The sequence below is a fragment of the Chionomys nivalis genome, chromosome 5, assembly GCF_950005125.1.
Source record: "Chionomys nivalis chromosome 5, mChiNiv1.1, whole genome shotgun sequence".
NCBI lineage: Eukaryota > Metazoa > Chordata > Mammalia > Rodentia > Cricetidae > Chionomys > Chionomys nivalis.
The window spans coordinates 85,035,785-85,053,732 of record NC_080090.1 but is presented as its reverse complement, the minus strand read 5'-3'; positions in this window follow the sequence as shown (position 1 = coordinate 85,053,732).

Sequence of the window (17,948 nt, the reverse complement as noted above, 5' to 3'; positions counted from 1 at the left end):
CTTTTTGCAATGTTTCTTTGAATATAGTCAGATTGCAATCCCAAATGGTTTGTGTAGAAACAATTATTTTCTCTTAAAGCCATATAATACCTCCATGTTCTGCATTAATCAAGCCAAATACCCTATCATATTGTAGAACTATTTCAGTTAATGAGTCAACCTGTTGATAAATCCAGGCCCATTTTCCTGGCATGCCAATTGGTGTTATAGGTAGTCAGGCGACAAAGCATCTAATTTAGGGTTTCAGCCTTTTAGGAATAAGGAATGATGTAGTCTGAAACTAAGACACAGTTGTCAGGTCCCGGGAAGGCCGAAAGGCTAGGCAAAGGCTGGGAAGGGAGTCAGGCAATGGGATGTTCACCAGAGGCATCTGGTTAGCTAACCAAGCTGAAGAACAGGGAGCATTCACATTGGCTGGACTGGTCCACATCAGCTTTCAGCAAGTCCAGAGCTCCGCCATTTATAGTCCGCAGCTGATCTCTGAATGGTGGTGTCTGCCGGCCAAGTGGAAATCTGCCAAGACAAACACAGACTAGGACAGAAGTGAAAGTTTAGAAACTTAAAGGAAAATCTTACATTTGGAACTTTCAGGCCCACAGTCCTAGTAAATGGGGAAGGGGAGAAGTCCCAGCATCAGGGGAGAGATCCCACCCTCAGGAATAGGCAGATGGGGAAATTTAGGCTGTATTTATCTGGAGTTCCTTTAACCTGTGAGAGATGGGTCCAAGTTTTATGACTCCCTTGACTCCCTGAAGCTTATGTTAAATTTTAGTTTACAGAAAGAGATGAAAGTTTTAGCTATGTTAGCATTGCTACTGTTTGGAATCTGTACTGAAATGCACATTGTAGAAAAAGCAGCCACTGCGTGTCTGTCCAAAGTCTCAGTATAAGAATAGCAGGGAGGGTGGAAAAGTTTGAAATATTTTCCATTTTTTATATATCTCAAATCAATGTTTTAGACTTTTAGAACTTATGTAGACTTCAAACCTTTTTCTTCCTATCTAATCATTTACAGAGATGTGAGTGCTTGGTTGGAAGCATCAGCTCAGCTCCCTGGCCCCCCTTTATCCAAAAAGAGTCTGAAATGTTTGGTTAAAAGCATCACTTCAGCCCCTAACATCCTTATCCAAAAAAAAATCTGAAATATTTGGTGGGGGCTTCACCCCAGCCCCTGACATCCAGTTTGAAATGTTTGGTGGAAAGTTCCATGCCAAAGCCCCCTCCTCTGGGAGTTGCCTTAGTCCAAACTCCACCTCTGAGAAAGCCCACCAAATGGTGACCCCTCCCCAGGGAGGGTCAAGGCCACTCCCACAGGCTATTTAAACTGCCCCCCCTTGCAAGAAAACGAACAGATGGTCTCCCTTTTTCCCTCTCCAGTGGTTATTCTGGGTCTCCTTTCCTTCCCTCTGTGTTTTCCCAGGGGCCAACCTGGAGCGCTGGCATCCATTAAACCTGGGCATCTTCTAATTGGGTCTGATTTTGTCTGATTGGGATTATTGCATTGGCAGGGAGTTTTGTCAGTTGAAAAATACTTAACATTTGGAGGTCCCATGGCTGGGGGGGGTGTTTTCCCACTGGCCCAGGGCTACATGTTGGAAAACATCCTTCTTGCCTGTGTTCTCTGACAGGCTAAGATCGGTGTCGTCTGGGTGAATTCCCCTTTTCCAAGTACACGCCATTACGTTTGTTTGTCATTTGTTGGGGTGTCTGTGGAAGCCACCATCCCTGCCAGGCTCACAACACCACAAGCGGTGAGGCAGTCCTCGCTGAGGTGGGATTGCACGGGGCGTCTCGCGACGTCTGCCCACGTATTTCTCACATCCCTCTGTTTTTGACTCAAGAGTCTTATCACAGTGGATGCATTGTAGTAGGCATTGACTTGGCATAGACTTGTGAAAATGGACACTTGCAATTCAAAGCCGAATCTCCAAATGCTGTTGGGCTGTCGTTTACAAAAAATCCTTTTAAATTGGGGCTATCTAACACCTAACATAAAACAAACAAGGCTCCAAATGCCCATGGTTTCTGGATGCTGTGCTCCTGCTCCCACTCCTCTTCCCCACTCCCCTCCCCACGTCTCTAGTTTATTGTTTGTCTCCCCTCCTGGCCTTAGTCTGGTCACGCTGGGACTCTCTACAGTGGATCCGGATCCTCCCCCCCCCTCCCGCCCCGCTCTAAAACTGTATAGGTGTTCCGTCCTTATGTTTCTGTTCCCTCTCACAGCCTCTGCTGATCTGGTCCTTAATAGAATCACCTGTGTGCTTCCTTGGCTTCTGCTGCCTGTCTACACCAGGATTTTTAAGTTGGTCAGCTGACACAGGTTCCAAAAAAAAAAAAAAGTTTTGTTTATCTGTCTGTTAAAATAATGTGGCCACAGTATGTTTGTTTTATGTCTGTGTGAGTATGTGTGTTTGTTTCTATAGTATGTTTGTCTCATTTCTCTCTGTGTATGTGTGCATGTTTTAAAATCTGTAAAACTTTTAACTCCAGGTTACAACAGCTATGAAAAGATACAAACACGTGGGTAGCCGCCATTTTGACTACAATGCCATTGGGTAAGGATACCCACGTGTTCTAATATTCTTTAACTTACTAAAATATTCCTTTTAATCTTCTTACATTTGCTACCATTGGTAAGTTATAACTAAATGGGTAAAATTAGTTAATCTAAATTTAACTTATATGTCTAGTTTATTTATTTATTTATTTTTTTGGTTTTTCGAGACAGGGTTTCTCTGTGGTTTTGGAGCCTGTCCTGGAACTAGCTCTTGTAGACCAGGCTGGTCTCGAACTCACAGAGATCCGTCTGCCTCTGCCTCTGCCTCCCAAGTGCTGGGATTAAAGGCGTGCGCCACCACCGCCTGGCTATATGTCTAGTTTAAATGTAACCAACAGGTAATGGTATCCAATTCTCAAATACCTTTACAGATCTGAGAGTATGGCATTTAACAAAAGAGTGTCTAACACAGAGACATGCCAGCTCCTGTAGCATCCATGAGCTCCTCCAAAAAGATGCATGGTTACCTTCTGCCTCAAGGCTTGCCGTTGGGTATGGCAAAGCCACCCACACAGCAAAAAGTGGCCTTCCACCTCATCAGCTTCCTGGACACTACACTGGGAAACTGATTTTCTCATCCTGCCAAGACAGGTAGACTAAATCCTTCCCCCTGCCACAAGAAAATCTTCAGGCCTCTTGGACTCAACAGTTAAACAGTTAACAGCAAGTACTGCTTCTAAGGCTGGTGTTCTCCAAAGACTAAGGAGATTGGGATTACCTGAGTAGCTAAAAAAAAGGCTGTCTCATTTCTGTTCATTTATCCCCTTAGATCTGTCTAATGGCATTTGATAACTTAAGGTACTGGTAGCTCATTACTTCATTTGTGAAGTTTCCTGCTAAAAATGCATACTGGTGTGCCTCTTTCCCAGGATTCACAGTCCAGGATGAACAGGTTTCAGGTGTACTTCAGAGATCCAGAGTTCCCAATTCCCTTTAGTTGTCTTCTAAAATGTTCCTGTTCCAGCTGTCTTACAGAGACCTTCGGGTTCCTGAAAAAGTTCTGCTGCTTTATCAAGAAATCAGGTCTGGTGAAAACTAACAGTCTCTGGAGCCTATTTTAACCCCACCCATATTCAAGCGTATTTTACAGGTCACTCTTGCTGTCTAGGCCAAGACCAACTTACAAAGGGCCCTCCAGACAGCGCCAACACCTGCACCAGCTCCTGGGACTTCACCATTGGTAACAACTCTCCTGACTCAAGGACACCTACCTACTAAAATCTGGTTTTAAAGGGCACATCTGCTCTCGTGTCTCGCTTATTCACCCGTGCCTGTCCTGTACAACCAGGGCACTTCTCTGCCCCATTCTTTCTGGCAGTTAATGACCCTTCCCATGGCTAGCCCCATTCATGGGCCAATAATAACAATATATTTTTTTCTCCTAGCTACCTGCCTTCTCATCTCCCTCAAGGAACAGATGTCTGAGGTCTCCAGGATGACAGTAAACCAGATGCCTCTCCTGCCACACCTCTCGCTGAGTGTGAGCCCACCAACTCCCAACTCTCCCCTCTCCCACATCACCCCATGCCCACAGGAAGTAGCCAGACTTGAGCCAGCGCCCCTATATCCAAAAAGAGTCTGGAATGTTTGATCAGAAGTGTCACCTCAGCTCCCTGGCACCCCTTTATCAAAAGAGTCTGGAATGTTTGATAAGGGGGCTTTACCCCAGCCTTCTAGCATCCATTTTGAAATGTTGGGTAGAAAGTTCCATTTCAAGTCCCCTCCCATGGGAGTTGCCTCTGTGCAAACTCCACCTCTGAGAAAGCCCACCAAATGGTGACCCCTCCCCAGGGAAGGTCAAGACCACTCCCACAGGCTATTTAAACTGCCCTCCGGAGAATGAACACGTGGTCTCCCCTTTCCCTCTCTGGTGGTCACTCTGGTTCTCCTTTCCCCCTCTCCGTTTTCCCAGGGGCTGGGTGTCTTCTAATTTGGTGATCTGGTCTGATTGGCTTATTGCATCAGCAGAGAGGTTTGTTGGTCCAGAAAATACTTAACAATGAGTTATTACTGAGGGCAATCATTGCAAGGTATGTTTCTTTAGTGAAAAGATACATCTGAAACCTGTTCATCCTTTAATGTAAAGTCTGTCAGCAAAGAAAACTTGTTTGCCTTTTTTTTTTTTAACAAGAAACCTAGTAGCTCTAGGTTAACTAACAAGGTGACTGGAGCCTCTGGGAAGGAGCTGGTTGCCTGCCGCTGCTTAGCTGACAAAGCTACAGTTAGTCCAGCCATCAATGCCATCAGAGACCTGAGAGGGATAAATTATAGCAGGAAGTAGAATCCAATGGCCTATGTATCAATTAAAATGACAGAGAGAGACTAGTCCATTACTAGGTCATCCCAGGCTCCTGTGGTCTCCATAACTTCATTTTGTGTGTGGAGGGGAGAGGTACCAGGGCAGCATCCATCTTTGGCTGCCAGGCCCAGAAGAAGGCTTCCCTGTGGAGGAGGAACATGGAGGGACTGACCTTACTTTGTCGAGGCAAAGCAGGGGCAAATCGACTCTCCAGTGCCCTCGTTGTCCAGTGTAGACCAGGTCCTGATGGTGGGCAAGGCACTGGGGCAGTCTGACCTAGTGGTTTCCAGGATACCATGTCCCATTCTCTTCTTCGAGAACTTGGGGGTCACTGCTGTAAACTAGGGGTCTCTGTCTGTCTGTCATAGTAAGTTTTTCCATTAAACATCTTAAATGACGCTGGGTGGTGGTGGCACACACCTTTAATCTTAGCACTCAGGAGGCAGAGGCAGGCGGATCTCTATGAGTTTGAGGCCAGCCTGGTCTACAAGAGCTAGTTCCAGGACAGGCTCCAAAGCTACAGAGAAACCCTGTCTCAAAAAAACAAAAACAAAAACAAAAAAATCTTAAATGTCATATTCAGTAAGTCTCTGACAAGTTTGAGGACCATTATCTATTAAGTATATGAGCTAAGCAACCCTTGCTTGTTTTTAGCTACTTGCTTTAGGCTATACCTTGAAAACATATACAGGAGACTAAATCAACCTTTGTCCTGTAATTAATCACATTAGTACTTAACATGACTACATGTATAGTTGTGAACATATTAAGGCTTAATCATCGTTAACGGATTATAATAAAAAATAACAATTTCTGAATTGAAGCTCTTTTAGTATCAAAATGAAACTTTAAATCATAAATACAGTTCATAGGGAGATTGACAACTTTACTTTCCTGGTCCTTACATAGTGAACCGCTACAGAATATCATAGTTTCCTATATAACTCAGTTTCAAAATAGCTAAAGCTTAACAAAGTTAGTAAAGACAAGGTCAGACAGTTATTCTGAAGTCAGTACAGGAATACCTCAGTCTCTGGGGTTTAGTGTTTGGTGCTCATAGCTGTGACCCTAATTCTTATCCTTTTATTTACTTATTTATCAAGATTATATTAAAAAAATCTTAAACTATCTTACAAATTTAAAGTGTCCCATAACCTTATAAATTTAAATATTAATAAAGTATCGTTTTAATTTCAAGAGTGACGACAGGGCACAGCCACAATCTGAACAAGGCAAAACCAAGCTCCAACAGTGCAAACAATTCCATGCGCAATATCTGGGGTTGTTCTGGGGACCTTTGCAGGGGGCTGGGATCATTCTCTGGCCTTGCCCTCTGCATCACACACAGCCTTCGTTCTAGTTCCCAGTTACATTTCATTGTAGCTGGTGGTTTGGGTCTTTTTTTCTTTGTAATTATCACATAACACTAGTGCCTCCAAAACTGTCAAGGTCCCCTGCTATACATCAGCAAGCCTCTGCTGTTCTCTGTGGTCCCTTTATGTCTTTAAAACAAACACCACTTGGGTGACTCTTACGTTACAAAGTTTGGCTGCCAGCAAGATACACTCTTGTATATGAACTCATGGAGGTACCATTTTAATAACTTATTAAATAAGCATTGTTTTTGAATCCTATATTTCATAAAACTTATTTTCTAGAAAGGACAGAAATTGTCATACAAAAATCCATCCCATTCCAAAGTATCTTGGAGACCTGTTGTTGTCTCGTTGGTGGGCCCTCATCAGATGGTTACCCTTAATCAAGATGGCAGTGAAGACAGATGACATATTTCCTCTCCAACCCTATCAAAGATGGCTGCCAGCCATGTGGCTGCCTAAGGATGGCAGCAGGCCACATGTTGGCTACATCCCAAAATGGAATCACGCCACAGTATTCCTTTAAGATGACCTAAGCATAGAAAGACTCTTAACTATCAGCCCCATGTTATGAGATTTGAATTAACTTTTTGTTAAGCACATTCAATAAATTTACATATCTTGAGGTAGAGAAAGTTTATATAATAGTTTTAGGAAATTAAATGAAATCAATAATCCCTTTAAGTGTTCTGTTTTGCTCTTTTCTCCCTCCTCTTGACCCCAGACACAAAGACTTTAAAAGTGTGCCTGAGTCTGAGAGAGGGAGAGGCATCATCCAACTCTAAAGCCAGTTTTTCAATAAAGTACAGCAGCATAAGACAACTTTAATATTGCTCATATCCAAATGACATTCGAGTCCCTGTTGCATTAGATCCAGTGTCCAGAAAGCTTGGAGATAAATTCTGAGCCCCAGGCTGCAACGGAAACAACTAAGCTATAACCAAGAAACATAACACACCAAGCTCACACATTCAAGAGAGACCAGTCAGAAACAAACATGTGGTGACCACATCATACATACAAAACAGATAGACAAAGCTTACCCTACCTCCTCCAGCATTGTACTTCATGGGGGGGGGGGGTGAGTGCAATGGAACCTTCTGATACAGCCAGAGGTTGTGAGAGCAATGGTGGGCAATTTCATGAGCTGTCATGGTAAGTGGCTACAGGGCATGGCGCTGGGGTTGGCACTCTAGCTATACAGTGGTGCTGTGGTGGGGGTGGAGTGAAGCAGGACCCACCTGCTGACTTCTTCACGGGGTCCTGGACTTTTCTTCAAAGCTACTCATTGAGCCCCAAGTCTGGCCCATGGAACCCCATGCCCCCAAATCTCCGTCATTTCTGGAGTGACTTTTGGAGTAGCCCTCCAGATTATTAATTTTGCCATTCATCCATCCAGTAGGCCTGAGTCAGAAAGACAGGTACAGACAAAACAACAGAAAACACAGATCCAGAATGACAACAGAAGACACCGACAATGGAGTAGTGTAGAGGTTCACAAGTCTGACCACGAGAAATTCTCTTAACAAATGAATTTGGGTGGAATGAGGTTTTTCCCTCATCCCACTGGGGCCTCCAGAAGTTATCCTGAGAGATAATCTAGTTACACAATTTTGAGTCAAATTTGACTTCTGGCCAGGAAGAAGGACTCTGGCCAGGTCCACTTTTGGGTTCCCAGGGGATGGCTATGAGTCATATTTTTGGGGCTCTTAAAATGGCAAAACTCATAATTCTCTCGTTTCCCATCAGGTTCAATCAGGGTAAGCATACATCCTGATATATTCCCTACCTATGTACCGCATGCTCACATGTGATCAAGAACATCTGGTGCAGATGGGTCAAACAAGCTTGCTCAAGGGAATTAAAACATGTGTCTTATTATTTCCCAAGAACTACAACTCCTAGCATTCCAGGAAGTTATCTTGTCCTTGGACAAGTGGGGCTTACAGATTAACTTTGGCTCTTAACAGCTGTGTAACTCCAGCACTAGCGGACAGAGGCCGGCAGATCCCAGGAGCTCACTGACCAGCAAGCCTAGCGGAAAAGAATGAGCCTAAGGTTCAGTAAGAGACTTCGAAAAAGATAAAAAAAATGATAAAATGATAGTGCAGAACATAGCATCATCCTCTGGCCCCTGCAGGTACATATGTGCAGGCTTATAGTCTCTCTCTCTCTCTCTCTCTCTCTCTCTCTCTCTCTCTCTCTCTCACACACACACACACACACAAACATCACAGATTAATTAAAATATTAATCTAATTAAAAGAACCACCATGTTCCTCCCTTTGTGGTCCTATTGAAACAATGGACCACAAGAAATGGGAATAGCAGGACTCCGACGCCTCTGTGTCATGCCAACCCAGGTCACAGGAACCCACAGTGTGAACTCACTTCCATTATCAGCTTTGCTATTCGGGTGGGGGGTCATAGTTACTCATCTGGTTTCAGGAAAGCCTATGTCCTCAGGAGCAGCAAGGAAACGGAAACATTCACAGCTAAACCTGGTGCCAGCCGGAGAAGGAGCTTGTCCCCCAGAAAGAGACTTCACACAATTCTGACAACTCATCAGAACACCTTGTGGGAGACACTGTAGTAAGACGATGATAGACCAAGAGTCATGAGGGTGTAGGAGCCCATCGAACCCCTCAGACTGATCACAGCCATCACCTTCCTCTACGTGCTTAAAGACACAAGGAACAAACGACAGAGCTTGACAAGTGAAGGGGGCAATGCAAGCTGGGAGGACTGGGGTGCCAGGTGGTGCCCTGAAGTTGCAGGGGCTTTCAATTTAAAAAGAAAAGGAAGAAAATAAAAAAGCGAAGTGTTCTGGTTTGCTTTCGATTGCTGTGTAAACACCTTGACCAAAAGCAACTTGGGGAGGAAAGGGTTTATTGCATCTCAATTTCTAATCCATAACCAAGGGAAGGCTTGAGGAAAGAACTCAAGCGGCAGCCTAGAGGCAGGAACTGAAGCAGACGGTATGGAAGAATGCTGCCTACTAGCTTGCTCCTTATGGTTTGCTCAGCCTGCATTCTTACACAGCCCAGCCCCGCCTGCCTATGGGTGACACTGACCACAGTGGGCTGGACTCTCCCACATCAGACACTAATCAAAACAATACCCTACAGACAAGCCTAGAGGTGAGTATGATGAAGATATTTTCTCAGTTGAGGTTTCTCCTTCTCAGATAACCATAGCTTGTGTCAAGTTGACTCAAGAGCCAAGTGAAAAGGGAGGGAAAGAAGAAGGGGGAAAGGGAGGGAAGGAGGAAAGTAGACAGAAATCTGACATTTTCCTTGCCTACAACAGCCCAGTGCTGCTCCCATCCCTTCTGCTAAGCTAAATTAGAACGAGGCCTTGCAGAGCACAGAACACTGCAGGTTCAAGTGTGTGTGTGACCTCCAATCACTTCTTCCACTTACTTAAGATGTCCCTGATGGCATCCCCACCCCTCTCTGGGTCTCCACAGGTCCCCAATCCTCCCTCAGAGGCAGAACACTGAGAACAATAGCATGACCAGGCAGGGGCATTTCCCAGCTCTGGCCTTTAATGCTTCTTTTTTTTCTCCCCTAAATGACAGTCCTTGTTCACAAGAAACCCCACTAATTAGTGGTGTTAGCTCTCCTCCTCCAACAAAGCCACATAGCCAGGGACACCGGACCCTTCTGAATGAGAGGGGCCCCTCCTGTCCTTGGCTGCTCCCTGCTTTTCTCCTTCCTTTGTTGCATCTGGGTTTTCTCACTTCCAGCGGAAGAAGAATGGTTTGTCTGGGCACTGTCAACTCATTGCAAGGCACAGGACCTTTCCTGAATGCCTGCCGTGTCCTGGGCGAGGTATAGAGAGTGGGCAGGGGGCTGTACCTCAGAAATGCCAGTATAAGCCTGGCCCAGATTCAAAGAATCTGTGTCCTTCAGGTCTGGTTGAATGGGGTGGAGGTGGGGGACAGCTGGTCAAATGACTCCTCCAATGGCGAGGGGCGGAGCTTCACCACAACCTGAGAAATCTTGGGGAGCTGGAGAATGGAAGCAAGGATCAGGAGAGAGGGCAGGCCCAAAGGAAACTAACAGGCCAGAAATGCCTCAGGGTGGTGAAGCTTGAGACTAGCCACTGTCAGGGGTGTGGGAGAAAACAAGCACGTTCTCCCACAAGGATGTGTTTCCCAAAGTGGTTGACATCTAAGAGATGGGAGGCAGGCGAGGGAGAGGATCTATCTGTATCATGATCAAAATCAAAGCAATTCCTATCCTGGGGACTGGGAATGGAATGCATTTCTTCTGGAGGCTTCCCAGGCGGTTGGCTCAGAGCCACCTGTCCGTGTCCCCATCAGGAACTTGTGGAAGAAGCAGCAGTGCCCCTCATGATGCTCCAGCAGCAACACAGGGAGCGAGCGGGCTTGCTGCTCCTGCCATGGTTTCCCGGCAGCTCCAGAGCATCTTGAGGTGGGATAGGGCAGCGTGCATCTTCTGCCCAGCATGTGAGCTGAGACTGAGCTGCTCGACTTTAGGGTTCCCAGAGAACATGTCTGAAACACTTTTATTTAAGAAGATTTTTGTCAAAGAGGTGTGGAATCCTACTGAAATAAACATGAGTGAGGGCTCTCTCTCTCTCTCTCTCTCTCTCTCTCTATATATATATATATATACACACACACACACACATACACACACACACACACACACACACACACACACACACACACATATATATATATATATATATATATATATATATATATATATATCGCTTTTGTTTTTTGAGACAGGGTTTCTCTGTGTAGTCCTGGCTGTCCTAGAACTCGCTCTGTAGACCAGGCTGGCCTCAGACTCACAGAGATCCGCCTGCCTTTGCCTCCCGGGTGCTGGGATTAAAGGCGTGTGCCATCACCACCTGGCTTTTGAGGTATGCCTTTTAACATCAAATGTAAGATCTCAACTTGAGTGGGCTGCTTTGGGCTGTGCCCCTTGACCAGGTACGTGAGCATTCTTTTTCCCTCTTGGGCTGTTTCAGCGACACTTCTTTTTTAAATTCAGTGTTAAAGGAATGGTTCTTTTAGAGGTCAATGTGCCCGTTCCAAATGAGAGTCTACATCCGGTCACATGCTGATCTTATCTAGAGATCAGTAGGAGGAGGCCATCTGTACAGTTTCACTGACAGGAGCAGGCCTGGGTGTGGGTCTTTCCCAGAGCCAGAGCAGTGAATCCAGGGTTCACCCCGGGCTGGGAACCGCCTCTACCATTAGTGTAGTCAGAGTCTAGACCCTGTGCTCTGTTTAAATCTCCAGTTCTGGTCGCCCCCCCCCAAAAAAAAACCAACAGCTATATGATGTGTGTTCTTTCCCACACCCACCACTGACACCCTGACTGAATTCAGCTCCCCTCCAGTCTCTCTATAGATCAAGACACAGTATCCTCCACCTACTCGGTGTCTGCACCCCTAAGGCGGACATTTTCTAAGCTCCTGCTATACACAGACGATGTGCTGACAATTACCTCTCAATGATGAGAATTAAACCCAGCCTGTGCATGCTAGGCCCCTCTACCAACAAGCTACATCTTTAGCCCTTGGTTTTTCATTCTAACAAGGCCTCACTGTGTTGTTCTGACTGACCTTGAATTTCTCTTGCCTCTGCTTCTCAAGTACTGGGATGACAGGCATCCACTACATGTCTAACCTGTAGATGCTCAAAACTACCCATTGAGATGGCTGTTCCACCCTACAAGCAACGAACACAAATGAAATGGGAATGTGTTCCAGATTTCCGGGACTCAGAATTCTCCTGTCCGACCCAGAACTCCGTTTCTCCCCAGACAGTGGCTTCACCTTCCTGCAGTCTCATTGTGAGGCTTTGTCCTTTGTCTACTCAGCTGTTCAACTGTCTCTTCTCTACAGTAGGCAACGGAAGAAACTGGAGTTACTGAGCGTCCTTATTCTGGTCTTTATTGAGCTCTAATGTGGCTAAATCCCCAACGTCAGACGGTTATATGAACTGGGGTAAGTGTTACTGGTTTTGATGGAACAAGAAAAAGAGACTTTAGTAAGAATCAGGTATGGCCCACTCCTAGGAGCCTACCAGCTGGTCTGTTCCTATCTCCTAAAGGTTCCACAGCCACCAAATATGGCACTATTTCCAGAGGATCAAGTGCTCAAAAATGAGCCCATGGCAACCATAGCACCACCTAATAGCTCATGAAGTTAAGGCTGTTGTCCCTCCCTGTGCTGGTGAGGTTTTACCGACTTGACACAAGCTAGGACCATCTGAGAGCAGAGAACTTACTGTACTGTAATTAGCCCCCATAAGCTCATAGGGAGTGGCACTATTAGGAGGTGTGGCCTTGTTGAAGAAGGTTGGTCTTATTGGAGGAAGTGTGCCACCGTGGGGGTGGGCTTTGAAGTCTTCTATGCTCAAGCTATTGCTAACTCCGCTCACTTCCTAGTTGCCTGCAAGATGTAGAACTCTCAGCTCCTTCTCCAGCACCTGTATACCGCCATGTCCCACCATGATGATAATGGACTAAACCTCTGAAACCCTAGGCCATTCAATTAAATGTTTTCCTTTATAAGAGTTGTTGTGGTCATGGTGTCTCTTCACAGCAATAGAAGCCTTAACTAAGATGGCCTCCATCAGATTGGCCTATAAGTTAAGTCTATGAGGCATTTTTTTGGATTAATCATTGTTTAGGGAGAGTCCACCCTCTGTGGGAATTGCTATCCCTGGACAGGTGGTCCTGAGTTGTAGGAAGAAGGAATCTGGGGAAGCCAATAAGCAGCATTATTCCATGGCCTCTACTTCATTTTCTGCCTCTAGGTCCATGCCTTGAGTTCCTGATCATCTGTAAAAATAAGGTAAATAGTGCCTATCTCTTAGGACCCTCTCTGCTAAGGCAAAGTCTACCCTCTCCAGGGTTTACAGCAGTCACTTAGCATGTGCTTCTAGGTTGTATAAGGAATATGGGCCTTGAACTCCCAGCTACTGATTAAGGGGAGGAGTTGCTGTGAAGTCCCATTTGTTCCTAAAGCCTTTCGGACTTTAGACAGAGGAGCTAAGAGTCTGGCCTAAGGCAACCAGTAGGCTGCAAAGCAACAGAGAAATTCCTCTAGCACAGGCCTGATTTGAGGCCATGCCATGTGACCACAGCATCCACAAGGCAGGCACAAGGCTGCTCTAAGCCAGGGCAATCTTGTTGAGGAATATAGATTGCCCAAAGAGGTGCCAGCTCTTCAGACAACAAGCATGAAAGATTGCTTTTCTCCAGGGGCCAATATTTTGCCAAGGGGGAAGTGGTCTGAATCATGGCCAAAGACATTCTCCATGCTTTAGGTGGCTCTCAAAGCCCTTCTCTGACACCCGCTCCACTGTAAGAGGATGAGTCTGGTAGGAAGAGAGGCAGCCACAATCCACTGCCTTTCCTGTGGGTTCATCTGGGGACATGCCACTAAAGCCCCTTGGTGAACATAGCACTCAGAGCAGAGACTCCATAGTACATGTGTGGGTCCTCACTGGCCTGCATCACCTCCAAGTAGCTGTAGGACTTCTGAGCCTATAGGATATAGCAATAGGGGATGCTTCTTAGCTGCTACCCGGGGTCCAATCCAAATGTGCTATGAATCTGGGTATCCTTTTGCCTCTTGTGTTTGGTATGCAACATCAGTTCCCGCTTCATCCAGGAAAGCACCTCCTGCCCCAACAGCATCAGCATGTGCTGGACACTCATGTAGCTACTCCTGTTAATGTGAATTTGTGCTGGCTGGTCTTACGTCAACTTGACAAACTAGTGTTATGTGAAAGGAGGGAACCTCCATTGAGAAAATACTGCCCTAGGAGCCAGCTGGAAGGCATTTTCTTTATTAGTGGTTGATTGTGGGTGGCGGCATCCCTGGGCTGGTGGTCCTGGGCTCTGTAAGAAAGCAGTATGAGCAATCCAGGGGAAGCAAGCCAATAAGCAGCAATCCTCCATGGCTTCCACATCAGCTCCTGCCTACAGATTCCTGCCCTGTTGGAGTTTTTGTCTTGACTTCCTTCAGTGATGAACAGTGATGTTAAGGGTGAGCCCAATAAACCCTTCTCTTCCAGCTTGCTTTTTGGTCATGGTGTTTTGTCACAGCAATAAAACCCTAACGAAGACTTAAAAGCAACTAGAGAGAGAATACGGATGGCACCACTCACTGGCATCATCATCCTGGTGCATCTGAAGTGATGCTTAGAGAAATTCTTCCAGAAAACCTGCAGAGCTGCGAGGTATCCCGAAATCACCCTGCAATCACAAAGAGGATAGTTGGGTTCCTCGAACACAAGGATCTCTATGTCGAAGAACTGCAATGTTCTTGGGTTTCCAGGCAGGGAATGGTGAACTTGGAATGCCACCAGCCAGAGACAGACAACATTCCACTGAGGACAGTTTCAGAGACTTCTTGTGTGGTCTTAGCGTGGATACTTACTGCACATAGACCTCCAGAAGCTTCTCCGACGCTGTAAACACTAAGACTGAACATCCTCCGACCCTGAATCCAGGAGCAGCAACTCAATTCTCGGTGACCTTACAAGGTGGTATGGACTTCTGGTAATGGAGTTTCTCAAGGGCAGCCAGTAAGACCACAAAGATAGTAAGCAGTCTGTTTACATTGTGGTCTGATCCTCTGGAAGTCAGGGCAGGCTCAACTCCAGCACATCCTGGCTAGCTCAGCACTTAGTAGGTGGCTTTGTTACGGTTTGTGGAGCTCACAGGTGCCGTGGGATAATCCTCTTGTACACTGTAAAGGTTTGTCACATGAACTGGTTTAATAAAAACACAGCTTGGCCAGTAGCCAGAGGCAGGGTATAGGCAGAGTGATCAAACTAAGAATTCTGGGAGGAGGAAGGGCAGGGTCAGAGAGTTGCCAGTCAGATGCAGAGGGAGCAGAAGATGAACATGCCATGCTTATAAATGTGCTGCCACATGGCGGAACATAAATAAGGAATATATGGGTTAACTTAAAATGTAAGAGTTAGTTAATAATAAGCCTGAGCTATCAGCTGAGCATTTACAATTAATATAAGCCTCAGCATATTTGTGACTGGGTGGTCAGGACAAAAAACTCCATTTCCACAAAGGTTTTCTCATGACCCACGCCCACCATTTGGTTACCTTGGCCAGGGAAGAGCAGCACTGGCCACAGAGCACTGGCCAGGAGTCCATTGCTCTCTTGCCTTCTTGGGTCTACTGCCATACCTTACAACTCTTCCATGTCAGTAGTAGCTGGTGGAAGCTCAGGAAAGCTCAAGGCTCCTCGGTGATACCTGCTGCCACAGCCTGAGGTCCCCTCTTTCAGATACAGGTCAGAAGAATGATTCCGGAGCTCTCAGAGCATCTCCTAAGACTTAGAACTTGAGGTCTTGCTCCTCTTCCAGCTGAAGGAAAACAAGTCTTTCCACAGAGTCAACATCTTAATGGTCTCATCCTTCTGGGAAGAGCAGACTGTCTGTAGTGAAGGTTCCTAATGAGCCCTCAGTGCCAAGGGGATAAAGAAAACATCTCTCCTGGAAACTTTGGGGCACCATTGTTGGTACCAATGTAACCAAGACTTTCCACTGAAATATCAGACCAGTTAAATTCCCTCTCTGGCATTGAGAGACCTCAGGATAGGCCAGAAGGTCTGGATTGTATTAGCACGGCCGTCTTCCTACTGACTTTAAGTCTAGTCAAAAATCTCACTTGAATGAACTTTTGGTCTTTCCTTCATTGCTGAGCTGTCTGGGATCAAAGGCTAGGTCCCTTGGGGTTAAAGATGGGGGCTTGAAGTCACCACCTCTGTGCTCTGGTGGAATTTTATTCAGAAGTAACTCCATCCCTCTCAGATGGGTTCATCCAACATCAGAAGCAATCAGCTGTGCCTGATGGTTGTGGTTTAACCTGACCTCTTCTGGGTAGGAAGGAAATGACAGTGGTCTGCATCCATGGAAAATCCAATTGGCTTAAAAGACAAGAGTTTTCCTGTCCCAGTTGGTAGTGGGTACTCCGCCCAGGATTGATTACTGAAGACACTCTGTGGGGAGCCCAAAATTCAGTTCTGATATACTGAACGTCTATTAAGTGCCATATATGTCCAGCTAGGGACAGAGGATCCAGAGTAACTATTATGGCCATCTCTTCAATTCACAGTAACTGGACAATATTGGCTCAACACCTTCCAGAAAACACCTCTGTCAAACACGGACCCTCCTCACATGTGGGGGTCTTTCTGCATCCCAGGAGCATCCGCGCACTGCACTTGGCTTCCCATGTGGAGGACAAGTTCTTAGGTCCTAGACCCAAGAACCAGAGGAATAGCGTGTCAGTTAAAGTAGGAGTCAGAGCCTCCTCTTGGGAACAAGGCACTTTTGACACTGCACGGTCCTCTGGAATTCTACCTCACAGTCGTCTCCTCCAGGTCACCTTCCTCCTGGCCACCTCAGCTCCGGGAGAGGAGAAAGGCCAGGTGCAAAGCTCACTGCTCAGACACTTCTTTGGTAGGGCTTTGTTGGAAAGGATTCCTGTTGATATTTGGTCCCTTACTGATGTTCATTTGTTTGTAAATGTAGCTTTAGTTAGGACACTGGGATTTTATGACATATACATTTGTACCTAGTGGGTAGATTTCCCAGAGCTCTCTGGGCCCATCTAAAAACTGTCAACCAAGCCTGGTTATCAAGACCAGTGCCCACTGCTGAGAAGTGTTTTCTCGCAATGGTTAGAAGATGTTTTGCACATTTTCCTCCTCGCACTGATGCCATTCTGTCTGACCGATAAGATCAAACATGCTTCATCATGGGCATGCCTTATATTAAAGCTTCTGTGCCCCATCACTTAGGACCATGTCAGTCACAGGTTGGATACTCCTTTTGATGTAAATAAAGTACATGTGGGGACTGGAACGCTTGTCACTTAGTCTTCTCTAATCCGATCCCTGCACACCCTACACACCCCTGTTTCCAGCACAGCAGACTGCTGTGATTATTTGTGTATCTCCCTATTTGAGTGCAGCCCTGACAGCAGAATGGTCATTACCCTTTGGCCCTGCCCATCTTCTGGTCTAGAGTTAAAGAAGTGGGCGTGCCATTTGAATGTATTTGACTCCCATAGCTTCATAAGGAATGGCACTATTAGGAAGTATGGCTTTGTTGGAGTAAGTATGACCTTGCTGGAGGAAAGTGTCACTTTTGGGGGCAGGCTTTGAGGTTTCCATATGCTTAGGATACTGCCCAGTGTCTCAGTCAACTTCCTGTTGCCTGCAAGATGCAGGACTGTCAGCTCCTATTCCAGTAGCATGTTTACCTGCACGCTACCATGCTCCCTGTCATGATGATAATGGACTGAACCTTTGAAACTATAAGCAAGCCACCCAGTTAAATGTTTCCTTTATAAGAGTTGCCACAGTAAAAACCCTAACTAAGACTGTGTGTGTTTTGGAGTCACGTAGAATGAACTTGACACCTTGTTCTTTGTACCTCTTCCCTGCCAGTCACTCTGCATCAGGGTTCTTATTTCCAGGGCAGATTAACATTATTTAATGGCCATTAAATGAGGTGACAAAAGTAAAGTGGATGCTTTAGAGTAGGGGACACACCCCTTCCTGTAGCCTCACACTAACCAAAGGTACCATCCGCCCAGACACTTTTAAGTTCTCCAAATTCAAGTCCTCTGAGAGTTTCCCACTTTGTATTTCTTTAAATTGAAGGGTGTTTCTTGGGTGTGAACATGAG